Here is a 6,000-nt window from a genome sequence, read left to right as displayed (position 1 = left end):
CAGATCGGTGTCAAAGCTTGCATCAACGTAACCATTTACGACGAGCTCTTTGTCACCTCCATATACGAGAAGCATATCCTTAGTCCTTTTTAGGTATTTCAGGATGTTCTTGACCGCTGTCCAGTGATTCACTCCTAGATTACTTTGGTACCTCCCTGCTAAACTTATAGCAAGGCACACATCAGGTCTGGTACACAGCATTGCATACATGATAGAGCCTATGGCTGAAGCATAGGGAACATCTTTCATATTCTCTCTATCTTCTGCAGTGGTCGGGCATTGAGTCTTACTCAATTTCACACCTTGTAACACAGACAAGAATCCTTTCTTTGCTTGATCCATTTTGAACTTCTTCAAAATTTTGTCAAGGTATGTTGTTTGTGAAAGTCCAATTAAGCGTCTTGATCTATCTCTATAGATCTTTATGCCTAATATGTAAGCAGCTTCACCGAGGTCTTTCATTGAAAAACTCTTATTCAAGTATCCCTTTATGCTATCCAGAAATTCTATATCATTTCCAATCAGCAATATGTCATCCACATATAATATCAGAAATGCTACAGCGCTCCCACTCACTTTCTTGTAAATACAGGCTTCTCCGAAAGTCTGTATAAAACCAAATGCTTTGATCACACTATCAAAGCGTTTAGTCCAACTCCGAGAGGCTTGCACCAGTCCATAAATGGATCGCTGGAGCTTGCACACTTTGTTAGCTCCCTTTGGATCGACAAAACCTTCCGGTTGCATCATATACAACTCTTCTTCCAGAAATCCATTCAGGAATGCAGTTTTGACATCCATCTGCCAAATTTCATAATCATAAAATGCGGCAATTGCTAACATGATTCGGACAGACTTAAGCATCGCAACAGGTGAGAAGGTCTCATCGTAGTCAACCCCTTGAACTTGTCGAAAACCTTTTGCGACAAGTCGAGCTTTGTAGACAGTAACATTACCATCAGCGTCAGTCTTCTTCTTGAAGATCCATTTATTCTCAATTGCTTGCCGATCATCGGGCAAGTCAACCAAAGTCCATACTTTGTTCTCATACATGGATCCCATCTCAGATTTCATGGCTTCAAACCATTTTGCGGAATCTGGGCTCACCATCGCTTCTTCATAGTTCATAGGTTCATCATGATCTAGTAGCATGACTTCCAGAATAGGATTACCGTACCACTCTGGTGCGGATCTCACTCTGGTTGATCTATGAGGTTCAGTAGTATCTTGATCTAAAGTTTCATGATCATTATCATTAGCTTCCTCACTTATTGGTGTAGGTGTCGCAGAAACAATTTTCTGCGATGTACTACTTTCCAATAAGGGAGTAGGTACAGTTACCTCGTCAAGTTCTACTTTCCTCCCACTCACTTCTTTCGAGAGAAACTCCTTCTCTAGAAAGTTTCCGAATTTAGCAACGAAAGTCTTGCCTTCGGATCTGTGATAGAAGGTGTATCCAATAGTTTCCTTTGGATATCCTATGAAGACACATTTCTCCGATTTGGGTTCGAGCTTATCAGGTTGAAGCTTTTTCACATAAGCATCGCAGCCCCAAACTTTCAAAAACGACAACTTTGGTTTCTTGCCAAATCACAGTTCATAAGGCGTCGTCTCAACGGATTTTGATGGTGCCCCATTTAACGTGAATGCGGCCGTCTCTAGAGCGTATCCCCAAAACGATAGCGGTAAATCAGTAAGAGACATCATAGATCGCACCATATCTAGTAAAGTACGATTACGATGTTCGGACACACCATTACGCTGTGGTGTTCCGGGTGGCGTGAGTTGCGAAACTATTCCACAATTTTTCAAATGTACACCAAACTCGTAACTCAAATATTCTCCTCCACGATCAGATCGTAGAAACTTTATTTTCTTGTTACGATGATTTTCAACTTCACTCTGAAATTCTTTGAATTTTTCAAATGTTTCAGACTTATGTTTCATTAAGTAGATATACCCATATCTGCTTAAATCATCTGTGAAGGTGAGAAAATAACGATATCCGCCACGAGCCTCAATATTCATCGGACCACATACATCTGTATGTATGATTTCCAACAAATCTGTTGCTCTCTCCATAGTACTGGAGAACGGTGTTTTGGTCATCTTGCCCATGAGGCACGGTTCGCAAGTACCAAGTGATTCATAATCAAGTGGTTCCAAAAGTCCATCGGTATGGAATTTCTTCATGCGTTTTACACCGATATGACCTAAACGGCAGTGCCACAAATAAGTTGCACTCTCATTATCAACTCTGCATCTTTTGGCTTCAACATTATGAATATGTGTATTACTACTATCGAGATTCAATAAGAATAGACCACTCTTCAAGGGTGCATGACCATAAAAGATATTACTCATATAAATAGAACAACCATTATTCTCTGATTTAAATGAATAACCGTCTCGCATTAAACAAGATCCAGATATAATGTTCATGCTCAACGCTGGCACCAAATAACAATTATTTAGGTCTAATACTAATCCCGAAGGTAGATGTAGAGGTAGCGTGCCGACCGCGATCACATCGACTTTGGAACCGTTTCCCAAGCGCATCGTCACCTCGTCCTTAGCCAATCTTCGCTTAATCCGTAGCCCCTGTTTCGAGTTGCAAATATTAGCAACAGAACCAGTATCAAATACCCAGGTGCTACTGCGAGCATTAGTAAGGTACACATCAATAACATGTATATCACATATACCTTTGTTCACTTTGCCATCCTTCTTATCCGCCAAATACTTGGGGCAGTTCCGCTTCCAGTGACCAGTCTGCTTGCAGTAGAAGCACTCAGTTTCAGGCTTAGGTCCAGACTTGGGTTTCTTCTCTTGAGCAGCAACTTGCTTGCCGTTCTTCTTGAAGTTCCCCTTCTTATTCCCTTTGCCCTTTTTCTTGAAACTAGTGGTCTTGTTGACCATCAACACTTGATGCTCCTTCTTGATTTCTACCTCCGCAGCTTTCAGCATTGCGAAGAGCTCGGGAATAGTCTTGTTCATCCCTTGCATATTATAGTTCATCACGAAGCTCTTGTAGCTTGGTGGCAGTGATTGGAGAATTCTGTCAATGACGCAATCATCTGGAAGATTAACTCCCAATTGAATCAAGTGATTATTATACCCAGACATTTTGAGTATATGCTCACTGACAGAACTGTTCTCCTCCATCTTGCAGCTATAGAACTTATTGGAGACTTCATATCTCTCAATTTGGGCATTTGCTTGAAATATTAACTTCAACTCCTGGAACATCTCATATGCTCCATGACGTTCAAAACGTCGTTGAAGTCTCGATTCTAAGCCGTAAAGCATGGCACACTGAACTATTGAGTAGTCATCAGCTTTGCTCTGCCAGATGTTCATAACATCCGGCGTCGCTCCTGCAGCAGGCCTGGCACCCAGCGGTGCTTCCAGGACATAATTCTTCTGTGCAGCAATGAGGATAATCCTCAAGTTACGGACCCAGTCCATGTAATTGCTACCATCATCTTTCAACTTTGCTTTCTCAAGGAACGCATTAAAATTCAACGGAACAACAGCACGAGCCATCTATCTACAATCAACATAAACAAGCAAGATACTATCAGGTACTAAGTTCATGATAAATTTAAGTTCAATTAATCATATTACTTAAGAACTCCCACTTAGATAGACATCCCTCTAATCCTCTAAGTGATTACGTGATCCAAATCAACTAAACCATGTCCGATCATCACGTGAGATGGAGTAGTTTCATCGGTGAACATCATTATGTTGATCATATCTACTATATGATTCATGCTCGACCTTTCGATCTCCGTGTTCCGAGGCCATATCTGTATATGCTTGGCTCGTCAAGTATAACCTGAGTATTCCGCGTGTGCAACTGTTTTGCACCCATTGTATTTGAACGTAGAGCCTATCACACCCGATCATCACGTGGTGTCTCAGCACGAAGAACTTTCGCAATGGTGCATACTCAGGGAGAACACTTCTTGATAATTTAGTGAGAGATCATCTTATAATGCTACCGTCAATCAAAGCAAGATAAGATGCATTAAAAGATAAACATCACATGCAATCAATATAAGTGATGTGATATGGCCATCATCATCTTGTGCTTGTGATCTCCATCTCCGAAGCACCGTCGTGATCACCATCGTCATCGGCGTGACACCTTGATCTTCATCGTGGCATCGTTGTCGTCTCGCCAATCTTATGCTTCCACGACTATCACTACCGCTTAGTAATAAAGTAAAGCATTACATCGCGATTGCATTGCATACAATAAAGCGACAACCATATGGCTCCTGCCAGTTGCCGATAACTCGGTTACAAAACATGATCATCTCATACAATAAAATTTAGCATCATGCCTTGACCATATCACATCACAACATGCCCTGCAAAAACAAGTTAGACGTCTTCTACTTTGTTGTTGCAAGTTTTACGTGGCTGCTACGGGCTTAAGAAAGAACCAATCTCATCTACGCATCAAAACCACAACGGTAGTTTGTCAAATATACTCCGTTTCAACCTTCGCAAGGACCGGGCGTAGCCACACTTGGTTCAACTAAAGTTGGAGAGATTGTCGCCCGCAAGCCACCTATGTGCAAAGCACGTCGGGGGAACCGGTCTCGCGTAAGCGTACGCGTAATGTTGGTCCGAGTCATCTCGTCCAACAATGCCGCCGAACCAAAGTATGACATGCTGGTAGGCAGTATGACTTATATCGCCCACAACTCACTTGTGTTCTACTCGTGCATATAACATCAAGATAAATAACCTGGCTCGGATGCCACTGTTGGGTTTCGTAGTAATTTCAAAAAAATTCCTACGCACACACAAGATCATGTGATGCATAGCAACAAGAGGGGAGAGTGTTGTCTACGTACCCACGCAGACCGACTGCGGAAGCGTTGACGTGACGTAGAGGAAGTAGTCGTACGTCTTCACGATCCAACCGATCAAGCACCGAAACTACGGCACCTCCGAGTTCGAGCACACGTTCAGCTTGATGATGATCCCCGGACTCCGATCCAGCAAAGTGTCGGGGAAGAGTTCCGTCAGCACGACGGCGTGGTGATGATCTTGATGTACTACAGCAGCAGGGCTTCGCCTAAACTCCGCTACAGTATTATCGAGGAATATGGTGGCTGGGGCACCGCACACGGCTAAGGAATAGATCACGTGGATCAACTTGTGTGTTTCTGGGGTGCCTCTGCCTCAGTATATAAAGGACTAGAGGGGGGAGGCTGGCCGGCCATAGGAGGCGCGCCAGGAGAGTCCTACTCCATCTGGGAGTAGGATTCCCCCCAATCCTAGTTGGAATAGGATTCACGGAGGGGGGGAAGAGAGAGAGGGGGCCGGCCACCTCTCCTAGTCCTAATAGGACTAGGGGAAGGGGGAGGCGCACAGCCACCTTGGGCTGCCCCTTTCTCCTTTCCACTAAAGTCCACTAGGGCCCATATGGTTCCCGGGGGGTTCCGGTAACCTCCCAGTACTCCGGTAAAATCCCGATTTCACCCGGAACACTTCCGATGTCCAAATATAGGCTTACAATATATAAATTTTTACGTCTCGACCATTTCGAGACTCCTCGTCATGTCCGTGATCACATCCGGGACTCCGAACAACCTTCGGTACATCAAAATGCATAAACTCATAATATAACTGTCATCGTAACCTTAAGCGTGCGGACCCTACGGGTTCGAGAACAATGTAGACATGACCGAGACACGTCTCCGGTCAATAACCAATAGCGGGACCTGGATGCCCATATTGGCTCCTACATATTCTACGAAGATCTTTATCAGTCAGACCGCATAACAACATACATTGTTCCCTTTGTCATCGGTATGTTACTTGCCCGAGATTCGATCGTCGGTATTCCAATACCTAGTTCAATCTCGTTACCGGCAAGTCTCTTTACTCGTTCCGTAATACATCATCTCGCAACTACCTCATTAGTTGCAATGCTTGCAAGGCTTATGTGATGTGCATTACCGAGAGGGCCCAGAGATA

The sequence above is a fragment of the Triticum aestivum genome, chromosome 6A, assembly GCF_018294505.1.
Source record: "Triticum aestivum cultivar Chinese Spring chromosome 6A, IWGSC CS RefSeq v2.1, whole genome shotgun sequence".
NCBI lineage: Eukaryota > Viridiplantae > Streptophyta > Magnoliopsida > Poales > Poaceae > Triticum > Triticum aestivum.
Note: the sequence above shows the minus strand (reverse complement) of the source record.